Raw genomic sequence first — 18079 nt, 5'->3', positions numbered from 1 at the left:
TAAAGAGTTGTTTTAACTTAACAAAAAAATTTATTGACATAAATTAAAACAAATACTTTTTTTTTCCATATTCTGTTACATTGTCTTAACTTGAAAGGATTGGGAAGTTGTTAAATCTGACCACATGTAGGACGCCTTGTATTTCAGTTACCTACTTGAATTGTTCTGTGCCAGCAATCATATAGCTACTTCATTACATTTTATATACTGGCAGGTTTCAGAGGAGCTGCTGTGTTAGTCTGTATCCGCAAAAAGAACAGGAGAACTTGTGGCCCTTGAGAGACTAACCCATTTATTTGAGCATAAGCTTTCGTGAGCTACAGCTCACTTCGTCGGATGCATCTTATGCATCTTATATGAAAGCTTATGCTCAAATAAATGGGTTAGTCTCTAAGGTGCCCCAAGTCCTCCTTTTCATTTTACATAATGAAGTTCCTAGAAACTAGTTGTACAAGAAAAGGAGGACTTGGGGCACCTTAGAGACTAACCCATTTATTTGAGCATGAGCTTTCGTGAGCTACAGCTCACTTCATCAGATGTTGCATTCAGTATGTTAGTCTTAAGGTGTCAGTTTGGTTAGAATTTTGACTAGGTGTCTAATTTTGTAAACGCACAATTCTGATATGTATACAGGTTAAAGACTGCAAAACTCACTATTATATGTAAAGATTTTATTTGCTTTAAAGCCATCTGTAATTAGGATTACCTGGTAGCTAGATGCACTTTTTTTCCCCACATTTGGTGGTTTATTCACAGATGTTTTCATTTCATGATCTTGAACAAAATAGGTCATTCTGTGACATCTATACCTCTTAAAATAAAGTTGCACTTTGGAGAGCTTAGCTGACAGTTTGACAGAGTCATTTTGTGTGAAGTAAACTGAACAACAAAGTGGTGCCATGTTGTCTATTAAAAAAAGAGAAAAGTCTTTAGGAAGAGGGTGTGCTTTTGTATTAGACAACTTAGTTGCTGATGACAACAATCCTTTTCTTAACATTGCTGTAGTATTCTAAAGATGTTCAGATCTTGAATATCATTATTTAAACATTTCATGGCATGAATTTATTTCAGGTTGCTAAACTTAATATTACATGTCATAACTGTGAAAAGGGTGTTTTTGTTGTACCAAGCTAAAATTGTGCTACAATTTGACTGCATATGTACTCTTCGGTAATCTAATGACTTAAAATCCAGTTTTAGTGGGCTTTTAGTTATAAGAATTAGCTGTAGTTACCACCTGGACAGGTTCAAGACAAGAACACACCTACAAACTTTCACATCACTAGAAGTCTGCTTTTCCACATGGGAGAGGAAATGAAAAAGGAGATAGCATTTCAGTAACCCCCCCCCTTAAAATTGTGAAGTGACATAACTAACAGAAGTTTGTGTCATTAATGTTTAAAATTGTTTGTTTAGTAATTTAAAGCTGGAGTTGGAAGTGGCAATACCAAGATAAGGCTCATTGGCTTAAACAGCAGAGGAATAAAAATAAGAAATGGTAGAGTAAAATTGAAATGGGTTTTCAAAAGGGGAACAGTCTCAGAAAATAAGAAACTGTAGGTCTAGCTAAGATAAATACCGTTTTAGATATTTGGATTACCATATGATCTGAATTTTTATAAGCACATATTTAACCACTTATTTACTATTAAATGTGCCGGCACTAGAGGCAAAATACATGTTGTGCATTGTTGCTGAACCAGGTATTGAAATGCTGATGCTGGAATTTCCCGTGTTGGCGGGGGGGACGACAGCAGAACTCAGTTTTTTAACATCTTACAGATGCTGAAAAGTAACTAATAGTTTGCAGTTCTTACTTTTGTTTGGAGTTCCCCCTGGAAAGCAGGAAAATAAAACTTGCTTTCTCATATTTTTGATCTCATTTTGCAGACATTGGCTTTTTTGCCATTTCTCCTTTTATGTTTCTTGTAGAAGCTAAGATGCCTCGATTTTGTTTACTATTTTGTTTGCGTACCAGCAGTTTTGATGCTTATCATGCAGTTCTGGGAACAGTGTAATAGCTGCTGTGTACTCCCTCTGCTGGCCAGCTGTCAAGCTCTGCACAGTGCTGAATGAAGTATGATGGAGGATGCTATAGAAACAGTAGCTGCTGGTTTATATTTCTTTATACATTTTTGTCTAGGTCTGGTTATTAAAAAACAAACAAAACACCACTGGATTTTCTGGAATGAAAATGATTGTAAAGGTCTCATCTTGGGCCTAAACTGTTTGCCATTATCTCAAGGTTTGTTTTACAACAAGACATAATTGCCATACAAGTTCAAGTAATGTCATCGTCCAAAGATTTTAGCTGTTGAGCCTCAAAACACCCCTACACATGATGATCCCCATTTCACAGACAAGGAAAAAGGCAGGGCAAAAAGATTGTGATTCATCTGCATTAATGCAGCAAGAGTAGCAGGACTTGGAGTAGAACTCACCAAGTCTGGCTCTTAAACCCTGCTCTGTCTAGATACCTCTAACTATTAGACTAGAACTCCCTTGTCTAATATGATCATTTGTTCTACTAAGACCCATGAAATGACTGGAACAGCCACTTGAGAGTTTCTGAATTTTCTTTTGAATCTTTTCTGACCTGTAATATGGTTCTAGCAGTCCGTTTTTTAATGGTAGCATCTAAAAGTACGGAAAAAAGCTAACTGGGAAGTGTAGAGAATTAGTGTAATCCGTGAATAGAACTGTCCTCTCCTAAGGTAACAGCTGATGCAAGTAAAGTCTGTGAGTTCAAGAAAAGTCATGTGACCCTGGTTAAACTAATTGAAAATGAATTGTTAAAATCTCTTCTCTCATTGCTCAATTATATTTTTAGATCCTCTAAAGAGAACCAGTAGTTGTTAGTCTGTAGATATATTCACAGTCATATCAGCACTTGCTGCTTTTATACTCTCCAATGTTCCATTCTTTTTACTGGAAAGCTACTTTAAATGGCCAGTATGGAGAGCAACGAATCAAAACAGGCACTGACATTTCTAAATGATGAGTTTCTGGATATGATTGATTGATATATATATATATATATCAATCACACATACATAAATGTGTATATTCTTTCAGGCAAGTTCACTGGTTCTGACCGTGGTTTTCTGGCCTACACTGCTGCAAGACACATTTGTTGGTCCCAGATGCAAGCTCAGCATTTCCCACTGAAGAGCCCATCAGTTCTGTCTGCCTCCAAGTCATCAAGGAGCTACAGAAACTGGTTCTGAAGAGCACAGGACTTAATTTAAAAATAAAAATTGAAAAAGGCCTTTCAATTGATCTGTCTAAATTATTGGAGGATGCTCTCCAAAAAAAAATCCTATTTGAGACAAGGCAGGTTTTCTGCAGTGGGCTTCCCATCATGCATGGTTATACCCCATTTTGTTGTTATGGACCTAATGCCCAAGAAGCCCAGGAGGAAAACATGTTCCTATGCTATAACCAGCAGAGGGGGAACTATGCCTGTCCCATTACTAATAGCTGGGTTCCATAGTGGAGAATAAAACATCTGTTCAAGTGTGCACCCTCACCCTGGTCAATCAGTCAACAAAGGACAGGTGAGCAGCAGTCTGTCTCTCTTGAAAAGTGAAAACATGGCATCCAGCTGCCTGTAGGCAGGCTGAATGTAGCCCTAGCCAAAGCTCCCCAAATGGCTTGGCAGCTGCAGGAGTTATTCATCAAAGGCCATTTACATCCTCCTGAATTAGCCCAGACAACTAGAGCCTTTGCTGGCTCTTTCGATAGGAGATCTTGCAGACAAGTCTCAGACAGGGCCTCCAGCCTCCTCAGTCCCAGTTTAAGAAGGAGTAAGTCCCAAATTAAGGACCCATTCCTGTAATTGTAATGTGCTGCACAGAGTAACTGGGAGCCATCCAGAAGTTGGTGGATGGGTTTAGTCATCTTATGTCACAAATTTATGCACTTAGTCTTTAATCCAGATAGCAGTCTGTTCCACCATATGCATATCTGGGCTGAAAGGATGTTACCAGCAGCTCTCCTTGCACGACTTCACCCAGTAAAACAAAAGAGGGACAATGAGGTACAGGCAGCCCAAGCTTAGGGTATCCCTTACACTGAAAAGAAAGATCCTTCCTGAAGTCCCTGACCAGCAGACCCCGCTCCCTCAGAGGACAGATATCTCTTGGGATACTAAACCACCAGTCAACAAGGTGCAGTGAGTCATGACATCCTGCCAAAGAAACTTAAGAAGAAACTTCATTCTCCTCCTTTTGATTCCTAAGTCTTCCATTCTCACTCTTCTGACATGAGTGAGCCTGGATTTTTCAAATCTAAAGCTATTGGAATTAAGAGAAGTGGTAGTAATGTTTTTTTACCTTCTCTTGTTTATTAAGAGTTGATGGAAGAGGCCAAGTCAGGGGGTGAAAACAGATTGGAGTTCTACATTAGGACCCTCAGACATTCAACTTGCTGGAGATCTCTTCAAAGGGCAAGCTAATCCACTTCTTTCAATGAACTGTTTACCAAAGGCAAGTGGGTATAAGAGACTGAGAAATGAATATACATAAGTATTTAAAAAAAAATACTCCAGAAACTCAGTTCTCTGATACTCAGTGCTAGGACTGGCAGTGGGAAAAGTTTGCAATATTTCATCTGTATAGAGTCAGAGAAGCTGTAAGAGAGGAGGAACAGGACTCATGTCTATATGCTATGCTACTTTGGTTCCAGATAGGTCCAGAGGGTAACCAGAAGTTTCTTCAATTTTGAAAAGGTTTGGGTTCAACAGGGAGACCCTACAATCTACTGTGGTTACAACAGTGCCTGGCTGCACAAACTCATCATGCCTGTTCAACTTCTCCTATGGCACGTGACACAGCCAATACTGGTTCTGATCTTCTCTGTCTTTCAACAGCAGTAATGGTGTTCACAAAAACATTAGAAGTACTGGTAGTAAGCTTTAAGCCTTTAGGTAAAGAGGAATCCAAACACATCCATTTCTTGCCAACCTCCTAATCTGAATCCCAGCCTTCACAAATCAGAAACACATGACTGGAACACTAAATTTTCTATAGCAACATAGTTTATTAATCAAGAGAAGTCAAGATGATGTCCTCTCCAAAGTACCCAGTGAACTGCTAGAAAGTTCCCTCACGCAACAAACATTTGGCAGGAATAAAGGTAAAAGGAAGTGGAGTTCAGAGGGGCGTTGTACCTGAGAACTCAGTGCTATCACAGAGGAGGAGGAAGAAACACCACTAAAAATTAATCAAATGTGCGCAGATTTCGATGTCTGTCCTAATTTCTTGATTTTGTTAGGCTTTTTTGGCCCTCTGGGAATGGTTTGGATGAAAGGAAATGCAGAGAAAGGAGGGGACACCAAGACAGAAAAGGGAGAGGTACAGAGAGACGGGAGTATGAAGAAGGAAGAGAAACAGGGAGCAAAAATAGTAGTGGCCCTTAGGATGAGCAACTTTTCTATTAAACAGTGCTGAATGCACAACCTAGTACACAGATAATAAATACCATTCTGTGCTTAATCTTTGTGCAAGACTCCTGTTGACATCAGTAGGGTGTCACTGTAGATGGAGGGTAATATATAGTCCTAAATGTTACACTCTGGCTCACATTTTAAAATGGAAATAAGCTCATTCTCTGAAGAATCCAGCACCCCTGGCATAGATAAGGGTGAGAGAGGTCATCATCTCATTTTTAAACTCAATCTCTCTTCCTAGTCTAGACATAACCGGGGAGACTTTTTTTTTTCTTATAAGAGCAGAACAATAATTTTAGTGCAAAACCAATATCTAGGCAGACTGGCTGCCATGTTTTAGACCAGTGAAGTGGCATGTACACCTCTTAAGTAACAGAATGATGAGTGCAACTCATGGTAGAACGTTACCCTCCCCCCCCCCCCTTACAAAGGAACATCGGGGCAAAGGTAGGAGATGTTCTCTCCCAACGATGCCCTGAACAGCTGTTACTACACATTTTCCACCATTACTGACGTTATCGTGGGCCATCCAAAAAATAGAGGGAAGACCCAGTTATTTTCATTGCTCCCTGATGACCAAGAAACTCAGAGTTCTCATTCTCTGATCTTCTAGCATTGCCAGGAAAAGACACATTCAAGTGGTCCAGAATAGCTTGTTTATATAATTGTTTTGTTTATTAAATTAAGTTAGTAAAATGCATTGTAACTAATCGTTAGATCTCAATCTGTGCACTTTTTAAAAGGAAGTCACTTACTGAAGGTGAATGGGCATGGTATAGAAACTTAGAAATATAGTATTTTTATTAATATCACTGAGCAATATATATAAATACTCTGCTTTTATATCTTTGTGGTAAGTTGTAGCTAAACAAGTGAATTTTTAATATGCTTTAAGAATATGCAATTTATTGTTTCTGGTAATGCCCTCCTACTGGCTCTCTTATTAGCATGTCCCCACATAAAGATCACAGAGCTGCCAGGGAAAGAAAACAGTGGCATTATCCATATGATGCTGTAATTGAACAGAATCGCTACTTGACTGGAATATTATCTGCTGCCACACCAGAGATGATGTTGACATGAGCAAGCCACATTATTACCAAAGTTTTGCTGTGACTATAGAATGATGCTGTAATGGAATAAGGCACTTTCTTGAAACAATCTTAGATTTCAGATCTTATATGTGTTTGCATCTGATCTTGAAGTTATCTATTCTGCTAGAAATGTCTGTTTTTTTTCTTTGCATATATGCTAATTTATTTTTATAGCATCTACAAGTGTATTGGGCATTTTAAAGTAGAAATAGGAAAGTGATCCCTGCACAGAAGAGCTTAAGGTCTTATTTTAGACATGGTTCAAGGGGTGTAGTTAGACTGAGTGTGGATGAGAGATAGCAATAAGATCATGTGACTGTTCATTTATGGTTTATGCACATCTTGATGTTTCAATTAAAAGTAATTTAGAAATTAACTCTTATGGGCATCACAGAAGGAGGGGTTGGAATGAAGAGAGGGAACTGTCTTGGTCAGTGGTTCTCAAAGCCGGTCTGCTGCTTGTTCAGGGAAAGCTCCTGACGGGCCGGACCGGTTTGTTTACCTGCCGTGTCCGCAGGTTCGACCGATCGCGGCTCCCACTGGCCACAGTTCGCCGCTCCAGGCCAGTGGGGCTGCGGGAAGGGCAGCCAGCATGTCCCTTGGCCCGCGTCGCTTCCTGCAGCCCCCGTTGGCCTGGAGCCGCTATCCGCTGAATCTGTGGATGCGGCAGGTAAACAAACCAGTCCGGCCCGTCAGGGGCTTTCCCTGAACAAGCGGCAGACCGGCTTTGAGAACCACTGCTCTAGGTGGACTGGAACTGGAAGGGCATTCCAGATGTAGCAAGTTGTGGGAGAAGTGGTATGGTCAGATTTCCATTAATGTTGGAATTCAACAATACAAGGTTTTATTTATCATGTATCAGATTTTCCAGGAGACACCTTCATGGTTTCTTCTGTGCCTTCCCTTTTACATAGAAGCACGTCCCCACACAAATCTACAAAGGTAGCTCATTGTTCTCCTTCGGATTCCTTCTTAGTCATCTTTGCCATGACACTTATACAAATCTTTACAAATGGTTGTGCAGCTGGTGTGCTGTGTGTCACTGCTATTTATCGTTCCAGTTGTAATATTGTTGCCTTCTGCTTCTCCTCCCCGGTCTCTGGTATCCACCTATTTCAGATCTTACATTTAGGTTGCAAGCCCTCTTCGGGGCATAACCATCTTTTGGTTATGTCGGTACAATGTTTAGCATAATGGATATAGGGCCTGTAGGTTTTACTGCAGTAAAATCAGTTGCATCCAGGCTGATATTGCTGCAATGGGGAGGCAATGCAACAAGAGACCTGGTACTACATATTGGCAGGAAAAGTTTTGTGTAGAGCCTTGAAAGTGAGCTTGAGAAGAATAAACTTTGTGCTGAAAAGAAGGAGACAAGACAGTGGGAGATTTTTAAAGGTGGGGTGGTCAGTAGGACCTATTAGATTAGGAAAATGGTTTTTACTCACTGGATTGCGGATGGACTAGAATAGCGATTTGGATACCAAGTAGGCCGGATCTGTCCATCCAGCCCCCTGATACTTAGATCCCTTCCACACAGTGACTGTTTGTTTGTCATCACAGCACATGTAGTGTTCTTCATCAATACGATGCAGAGTAGGATATATTCAGTTTCAAGCTGTAGCTCACGAAAGCTTATGCTCAAATAAATTGGTTAGTCTCTAAGGTGCCACAAGTCCTCCTTTTCTTTTTGCGAATACAGACTAACACGGCTGCTACTCTGAGTTCTAACAATGGAATTAATATAGCTAATTTTACTGTCATATACTGAAGTTAACTGTTTGGGGCACTCTTAAAGCGGCGTGGTTTTTTGTGACATCCCTCAGTGCAACAAGGATGGGGACTCTTGATTCTCCAAACAAGGACTGCAGCATTTTACAATCCTAGGCCCTCAGCTGTGTGCCCAGTCGACTCAACACACTAAGCATGTCTACACTTCAGCTAAAAACCCATAGGTGGCCCATGCCAAGAGGCTTGGGCAAAGGGGCTGTTTAATTGCGGCATAGATGCTTGGGCTGGAGCCGGGCTCTAGGACCCAGTGAGGTGAGAGGGTCCCCAATCATGAAAGTCTGCACCACAGTTAAACAGCCCCTTAGCGGGAACCCAAGTCAGCTGGCATGAGCCAGCCATGCGTGTCTAATTGCTGTGTAGAAATACCCCAACTTTGTTGTGATATGCTAGCTGGCAAGAACACATACAAGAGTACTGACTTCTCAATCCCCCTTGAAGAGCAGGGAGTTTTGTCAGTTTGAATTTCTCCAGGCTCATAAGAATCTGCGTTTTTAACTGAGCCACTTAGGTGAGCAGCTAAAATGTTAAGTGTTAATTACAAGTTTTGTTTTGGAGGATATTACCCTCTTTCCCTCAAGTGACAAATATGAGACCTTTTAAACACACAGTGCTCATTTCTGGGTGAGAAGGTCATATTTTGGTCCTATAGGGACAAAGTAGGTGAGGTAATATCTTTGATTGGACCATCGTCTGTTGGTGAGAGAGAGAAGCTTTTGAGCTTTCTTCAGGCCTGACAAAGAACTCTGTGTAAGATCAGAAGCTTATCTCTCTCACCAACAGAAGTTAGTCCAAAGATATTACCTCGCTCACCTTGTCTCTTTAATGTTCTGGAACCAGCATGGCTACAACAACCCTGTGTACGGTATTTTGGTCCTGTCAAATGTGTGTAATCCCTCAATTGTGTGTTTATGGAACTTTTTTTTTTAAATGGTACACAGCACTGCAGATTAAGTTTAATTACCTAATCACACCATTGTAGCCAAACTAAGATAAATTGCTTTTTTTCCTCTCCTGAAGATGCACATCTCAGAGGCTTCCGATACTCTTTCATTTTGCATAGGATAATATTGCTGTATGTTTACAATGTAAAATATAAGCCCAACTTCTCATAAGGTTTGTTAGAGGCTATTACTGCTATATGATTATTTTGCTATTGCTGTAGCTTCAGGGAACCTGTTTCTCAATAACCTCTTCAAAATATCGTTATAGCACTTTAGATATTTGCTGCCAAAAAGTTCTAAAATGATAGTGTATCACAGCTTGATTAGGTCTGAGTTGCCTCTAATAAAATGCAAGCTAAGAGAGAGAGAAACAACAATCACCAAAACTTTCTTGGAACAAAAGATGTTTTCTGTTCTTGCTAGTAATCTGTGTTGCAGAATAAAATAGGAATGTATACTTTAAATCTTTGTAATGATGTATAAGGAGCCTGGTAATGAATGGAGTGAAACTCTAAAACTCACTATTAATATATTGCAGTTTTATGCTTAATTAAATCTTTCTAAATTTGGATTTACAAAGTGATGCAATCTGAGGCTAACATTGTGTTGCACTTTCTATTTGCTATACATTCAAAATTAATAAGAGAGGATTTTTGGGACCATCTGATGGTAGCGTTTACTTGACTCGGCTGTGTCTAGTGCCCAGAGTTAAGTGTCTTTGAACTTCTTTAGCATTATAAACCAGTGATATTCAGACCTCAGTGGTTCAGGAGCAAATTAGGGACCAGCATTACCCAAAAGAGCCACAGTAGTGTGAATTCATTCTCTCTCTCTCATCTCAAAACAAAATAATTGACCAAGTATTCTGCAATTGGTTAATAATATAGTAAAAGCATCCTGATTGGTGGTTAACTTAGATTGGTTAATAATTAAATCACACTGTTTTAATATCTTGCTTCAAAGAGCCGCAGGAGACACATTAAAGAGCCACTTTTGGCTCCCAAGCCACAGTCTGAGTATCACTGTTATAAAGACAAACTTGGATTGAAGGAGCTGAATCAATGAATTTTGCAAGTACTGGAAGGTTTTGATATTAACTTTCTAAATTCAGGACATCTGATTTGTAATTTTAAAAAAAGCGAACAGGTTTTGGATTTATTTTCTGTTCTTTGAAGTTACCTTGTATCCTATCTTGTACATTTATCATTACAGTTTAAGCTGGGTGTGTCAGAAGGAAATAGTGTGAAATAAGTTTACTTAATAAACATAAACAATGTATCTGCATTTGAAATTCCAAACTAAAAGTAATTTGTCATTGTTTATATTAAAAGCATACACAATAGTACAAAATCCTAAAATTGCTATGGAAACAACTCTAATAAGTGAAATAAGTTCAGCTTTTTGAAAGTTTTCAGGTTTATACTTTGCTTAAAAAGTCTGAGATAGGGAACTAATGTGTAAATGTACAATTTAGGGCCCCTACTACTCAACAAGATGGGTTGCAGAAAACTATAACAGGCAGAGTTCTTCTCCCAGACAGAGGTATTTTTACTCTAGAGTTCATTTTTACTCTAGAGATGTATACATTGCAGAAGGACAGGTTTCAGAGTAGCAGCCGTGATAGTCTGTATTTGCAAAAAGAAAAGGAGTACTTGTGGCACCTTAGAGACTAACAAATTTATTTGAGCATAAGCTTTCGTGAGCTACAGCTCACTTCGTCGGATCCGAAAGCTTATGCTCAAATAAATTTGTTAGTCTCTAAGGTGCCACAAGTACTCCTTTTCACATTGCAGAAAGCAAATATTGCTTATCTGGGTTTGGGGAAGTGTTCAATTAGGGTGGACAACACTAATATCAGGTCAGGCACCTCTGTGTGACTGACTGAGCCTTGTCTGTAAGCTTTCTTTAAAAGTGAAAATAAACACTAACAAAAGTGAACATTCACTGTCTTTGATTGGCAAGTTTAAACACAGACCAGAATAGTGATGCTACTTAATCTTGTTATTCACAGTAGCTGATTGATATGCATGTAGGATGGAATTCACCCCCAGTAGAGGGCCTGTGTAAGGCCCTCTGTGCCATTTGAGCCCTGTATTAAATGATTAAGTGGAGCTTAAATGATGTGAAGGGTCTTTGGACCCTTTACCCTATTGTGTGATCATGTTCTGACAATATTTAAAGAGCTCTCTTGCAACAAAATGTAACCTTCAACTGAGGACTCTTTTAACACATTTCAATGGTTTGTGTAAGCATTTCTAAAGCACATAGCATTGTAGGAGAAGACCTGTGCATAAATCATAGAAACAGTGAGAAGTGTGTGGAGGGACAGTTAATATATCTTGCTCTTGATTTCATTCTGCCTTTAGTATGTTACTAAATTTTCTTCTGCTCTGGTACTTCGGGCAACGCAGTGGCAAATAAGTAAGTGTGTAGTGCAACCTGAAGATGGTGCAGATGAGATTTATCCCAGTCTGCTTTGGGAAAGGGTCTTTCAGCCCCATGGGCCTGCTGTTCTTGTTTTGGTTCTCTCTAGTTCTATACCTGGACTCTGTTAAACATTGTCCATGTCTGTATGGATAAAAGAGGTACACTTTTCAATCAGGTAGCTTGGTCATGTTGTGGTTGTGTTTGAACTTGTTTTGTAGGTCGTGACAAGTTTCATGGCTCATGTGAGTCATGCAAGGAAATTTAGTCTGAGAGATAGTGCATCTATTCTATTGAGGGCTTTACGGATCAGTTCTGCACTCTTGGCTGGGTGGCTGTTATGAATTACCTTTATTTTTCTTATGACTCTTATCTAGGCCCTAGTAGAGTGAGTTTAATATTTCTGTCACAGTCAGGATTGGGGCCCATTGAATTAGGTGTTGTACAAGGAAATAGTCCCTTCACCAAAATGCTTAGAATCTGATTTTGAAACCAGGCACAGGAGGGAATGGGAAGAATGAGAGTAACGAGAACAAAATCACAGTTACCTGTTGTACAGCTTGATGGTAATCATTGGAACGTTATAAAAGTCAGTAAAATCTGCTGTTCCCAACTGCCACTCCTCCTGGCCATCATTGGTTAGCTGACTTCTTGCCAATATGACAGCAGAAGTAGGTCTTGAGGATGGATTTGCAGAAGGACAATATATTGGCCTTACAAATTACAATAGATGAGCAAGGAGACCAGCGTGTGGACTGCTGTGACCAGGTGATTGTCTGAGAGGGCAGACAATGGAAGATGGCACTTTTGGTGACCAGTGCTATTAAGTTTTCTAGGACCAGAAAGAGCCCAGCAAAATCTCTAACTACGTGCTATCTTAACTGCCTTTGGGATTTAATCTTAGTTTTCTAAGTGTTCATCTTTAATAATTTTCTAGTTAATGCATTACAAAGAGAACATATGCTTTTGTACAAAGGTATGGCTCCATCTGGAACACGGTGTTCAGTTTTGGTTGCCTCATCTAGAATTAGGTTGAAAATGTTAAAGACACACCAAGACCCAGTGCATGTGCCAAGAAATTAAAAAAAGGAAGATTGTTTAGCCCGCTAAGGAGAGTTGATTGACGTGTTCAGAATTATGAAGGGAGTCGTCAAAACTGATCAGATGTTCCTTTTTTGATATAGCATTTAGTCAGCTTGTGGAATCCACTGCTATTGTGTGTAAACTGAAATCCTATATAGACTACAGCACACAAGCTTTGCTCTCTGGTTCAAGGGAGCCTCCCATACCCTGCAGCCATGAGTTTACATGTTCCTAATTGCCCACGATGTAAGACAGCAATAGATTGGGTTGCTGTAAATTCTGGCTGCAGGTATAGATTTAATAGACTAGTTGTACTTCCCTTTAAGGGATCACAGGTAGAATGGATCACTACAAGTTGCAACAGAATGAATCAGACTTGATGATAAACTGGTTTAAAACACCTTTTGCCTACATTTTACAGAACTGCAGGAGTTGTTGGAGGATGCCAGTGGAAGTGTGGGATTACTTTCTGAAGTCTTTGCGAATTAACTGAATTTCTTTCTTTAATAGCTCTTTTGTAGCGGGTTCAGCCACAGAGGGGTGTATTTTTTTCATTAAATTCAAACTTGAGGAAGATGGCTTCCAAGTGCAGAAAGTGAAACTGGTGGAGCCAGATCCTCAGCTAATATAAGTTAGCATAGTTCCATTGGCTGAGGATCTATTCTTAACATTTTTCCTGATACTTACAGCAAACCGATCATTCAAATCTTTTTCCTTACTTCGTTAGTCCAGGTAAGTGATCTGCCAAGTTATAAACAAGTGTGAACCATCTTGGTGTGTTAAATAGGTACGTTGCATTGAAAACACTATACTTACAGGTAGGTTTGAAAAGTTTACCATACAGTGTGTGTATTTAGTCTGCATAGTTAAGTTTGTGTGTGTTAGCTACTTTGGAGTATCTAGCTGAGCTGTGAAAATAAGTATTATTGCTCTTGTCTGGATCTTCTTGTGTCAATTGAGAACTTTGTGTGTTACTAGCATGAAATTAAACTAAGTTCACCTCAAAATTGCAATAGTTTGGGGCGCTTGGGAGACTATGTATTATTAAATACGTCCTCATAAATGTACGATGCTTTGCAGATGGATATGACTCCAGCTCCAAAGAGGTGCCAATGTAAGGGTCTGGTCAGTAGCCCAAGAATGGGAAGGGGAGGAGATTGCTGATGTGGAAACGAAAGCATTCCTAGAAATAATATTTGAAGGAGTGATTAAGAGAAGGGGCGGCAGGCAAGAAGTCTGCCCCAAGCCTAGGGCCAGCATTATAGGTACAAAAGCAAGAATGGAGAACCCTTAAGGTTATATTAACGGACAGGCACGTGAGATCAACATTATGCAAGAGTCTGAAGAAGGGAAAGCAAAGAGCTAGAACTTTGAATTTACTCACTCTACAATTATTCTGATGGAGCCATTAGTCTGTAGTCTGCTTAGTCTGATGGCTTCATCAGAACCATTGTGGTCTGAATAAGTCATTTTTTTTGCACATTTCTGTTTTATAAACCACATTTAAATAAATAGGCTTAGTTCAGGGATTTAAGAAATACTTGCGACCCAGAAATACTGTACGTTAACACTAGTGGTTAATCCCCAACTTTCTCTTGAGGCTGGAAAGTTGGGAAATCTGAGATCAGTTCATGATGCTGTGAACCACATATGCTGCTTTAGCAGGGCACAAGGGGACTTGGTGTCACAGTTGCAATCAAAACTAGCCTAAGTTGTGCATATTGCATGTTACTTATGAAAAATCCTGTGGTGCTCTTGTAATTTCTTGGATTTTATACTTTCCATATATAATGCTGATATTCTAGAGTAGCTACTTGAATGTAGAAATCTAGTGTGAATGCTTCTAGGCAGGAGGGCATATGCATGGGTCAGTAGAGGAATATATTCTTTCAGTTACAGGCTCAGAGATAACTTATCTAACTTTGGATAATGTAGAATTCTTCAGAGTGGTAAGATTAATATGTTAGTAAGAGTCCAGAGGAAATTCCAGCAGCGTGGGTCTCACAACTTAATTCTGCCTGTTATGTGAGTGAATGGCAGTTGCGTCTTTGATTACCCAACATGTAATACTGCACAGATGCATCTGAAATACAAAAATCTGTGGTCTCCTTAATGTGTTACATTTCGGTGTTGTTCTGCTCTGTGGCGTTTACTGAGTGATAGAAAGGCCTCTCTAGGTGTAAGCTCAGACCTTGCCCCATTGTAACGTCATTAAGTTTGACTGAACTATGAGCCCATGTTGGTGTGTGTTCACATCAGGAAGAAGGAAAGCAATATCCTGCACATGCACAGACTGTTAAATGTTCATAACTCTGTTTCAGAACCAGTTTCTTCAGACAAGGCCAAGCATGCATTTTTCAATCAAGACCATATGTGTGCCAAATTTGAAGTTGAAACAAAGATGTTTTTGAGTTATCAGAGTGCAAAATAAACATCTGAATAACTTTAACAGCTGAAAAAATCCTGCTGCCCTCCAACGGTATAACTCAAACAGATGAATGGCTTTGATTCAGACTTTATAACCGAACTCACCTATGAGCTGACACTCAGCGTGAGAAGCTTCATGCCTAAATGTGAAATTTAAGGGATGTCTGATAAGCAATTGGAAATGAGTGTCCTGGGGAAAGATACGGTCTCAGGGAACCAGGCCCCAAAACATCATTAATTTCATCAGACAAAAGAGCACCTCTTTGTAACTCTAGATTTCTTGACATTGATTAAATGCTCATACAACATTGTACGGTATAAGAAAATTGCCCAGTCAGTTTTTGCCTCATAACAAATTCTGTCCATAAACATTAATACAATAAACCGACTAAACAGATGACTCTTGCAGTGTGCTCTGAAGGCCAAGAGATTCAGGCTCTATTGGAGTAAGTTGAGGAGCGAATTCTGAAGTTGAGCAGCCCTTTGGAAGCTCTCTCCGGCTTAAACCAAGTTTAAGTGCTGCCATGGTCAGCAATGGTATGGGGTTTCTCATGTTACGTAGCTCTTCTTTGGTCAAAAACACCACCTTAAGTTCTAATCAAGCCAACTGGTAGCCAATGCTGACAGTATGCAACTTCACAGTCACATTTTGTGCCAACTTCAGTTTCTAGTGGTTTCATGTCTAGCCCCATGTAGAGTTTAAGTAATCCGAGTCTAACGTGACAAGCGGTGAGTCAGTGTGGCATAGTCTGAATTGGATAAAAAAGGCTGCATCCTTTTCATGAGAGGTGAAGATAATCCACAAAGTTTTTTGTAACATAACAAATACAAATTTAGGTGGGGTGGGAGTTTATCCACTGGTAAAAGCATAAGAAAGTGTGGTGGAGGATATTTATTTTCTCTTTACTAATCTTAGAGTAGCAGAGAGTCTCATATTCCAGGGTGCAATCAATACATGATGTGACAGTTGTGTATTCTAAATGTCAAGTGCTATTTCTGTTTCTAAATTGTTAGTTTGAGTATTCATCCCTTTCCACCTCCTTAGCACCATTGTAAAAGTTATCCTCTGCTTATAATTGCAAAAATTAAATCCTGCATCCTCTTGTCAAATGGAAATTGAATGAAGGAACAACTTGCTGCCATCTGTGGTTTTACTAAAGAAACGTTAGCTTTAATCAAATGTTCTCTGGGCAAATGCCATTCCCTGCAGAATCAAGCTCAAGTACCACCCCCCCACTGCTGTGGTAGCCTCTTCCACTTCCTCTTGTTAGAGTAGCTGTGTTTGGGGGATACAGGGGCCCCCGGAAGAGGGTTCTGGTTTTAGACACTCTCCTGCCATCCCAGCAGAGTCCTCTGTGTATGAGTTAGTATAAGCTGATTTTGGTGGGAGTATTGTCCATTATTAACTTATTGTGGTGGGGTATTGGCCTATAGTTGATTTTGATGAGTGTGACAGGGCAACATAAATTGATATATTTGTTGTTGGTGGCAGCATTGGTGGGAGGGGGATGCATAGTTCAGCCAGAAGTAGACAAGTCTTTGGACCCAAGCACTGGTCCACAAACAGCACCACCTGTCAGAAGGCAGTATGCTTGGGGATGAGAGGGGATGGGAAAGAGAAAGGAGGTGTGCCTTGTGGCCTGTTGCATTTCATCCCGTTGAGTAGACTATCCTTATGCTTCCAGATGTTCAGTAATGACTTTTGTAAACAAAGAAATGTAAAAATCTTTGTCATTTGGATTTTTCAAATCTTTCATATGGAAATGAAACTTTTTTTTTTTTTTAACATCTACACCTTAATCTTCAATAGAGAGGACTTTCACTGGACAGCTAGATTAATAACAAAACTGTGAGGGAACTTTTAAATTTTAATAGAAGCTTTCTTCATTACAGCTTCACTTTCTAGGAAATGCATTAATTTGGTTTCTCATTAGTTCCCACAAAAATTATCAGAGTCTCAGAGATTCAACATTATCATTTCTCAGAGCAGGACTAAATGGGAGTTGTTGTTTTTTTCAAAAGATATGCTGTAGTTCAAAAGGAGTTATTTAGGGGAATTCTCTGGTCTGTGTTACACAGGAAGTTAGACTAGATGATCACTATGGTCTCTTCTGGTTTTGGAATCTGAGTCTAGGAGTTGTTTAGTTAGGGTTACAGCTTTAGTAACAAATATGATGGGCTTTATTGACAAATATGACAAGCACAAGATGATCTATTTGAAGGTGTGCCCAAAGAAGAACATTACTTTTTGTATTACATTACGGCCTAGAGGCCACAACAGAGATCAGGGGACCATTTTGCTAGTGACTGTACAAGCATAGTGGGAGGTAGTCCTGCCCCAAAGGGCAGGGGAAAGTAACATGCAAATATTGCGAACTATGTGCTGGTTTGCAAATGTCCTGTTCCACAACTTTTTGTGGGTTTTTTAGGGTGGGAGGGAGGTTTTGTAAGGAGGGGATATTTAAGGGAAGAAGGTAAAGATTATAGGGGAGGGAGAAGAGATGTAGGGAAGAAGCCAAAAATCGTGACCTGAAGTATTCTTGAGGAAATAAAAATTGTTCTCAGTTTATTGCAGACGCTTTATTATTTAATCTGAAATAGAGTATAAACATCAGCCCATAGCATGTATGTGAATTCACTAGAAGAGGTGAGAGAGAACTGAATTGGCATTTATGCCATTGATTTTTTTGAAGCTGCCGTCAGTAAACATTCTAACTTAATGTTCGCAGTTTAAAGTCCGAAACGCAGTCCTTAGAATTGATATACTGATTACTAGATGGAAATGGTAGAATTATCAATGATACAAAAAAGACAGAAGTGTTCAATAAATATTTCTGTTTGGGGGGGAAAAACATGATGTAGTAATATATAAC

The 18079-nt window shown here is 39.6% G+C and overlaps 1 protein-coding gene across 5 annotated transcripts in view; it reads left to right on the top strand.

The window, feature by feature from the left end:
* The window catches only part of CDON (cell adhesion associated, oncogene regulated), a 98885-nt gene that overhangs the window by 5181 nt on the left and 75625 nt on the right, over window positions 1–18079 (top strand). The window lies entirely within an intron of this gene.

The sequence above is a fragment of the Lepidochelys kempii genome, chromosome 22 (assembly GCF_965140265.1).
Source record: "Lepidochelys kempii isolate rLepKem1 chromosome 22, rLepKem1.hap2, whole genome shotgun sequence".
Taxonomy (NCBI): Eukaryota; Metazoa; Chordata; order Testudines; family Cheloniidae; genus Lepidochelys; species Lepidochelys kempii.
This window is presented reverse-complemented; position numbering and strand designations above follow the sequence as displayed.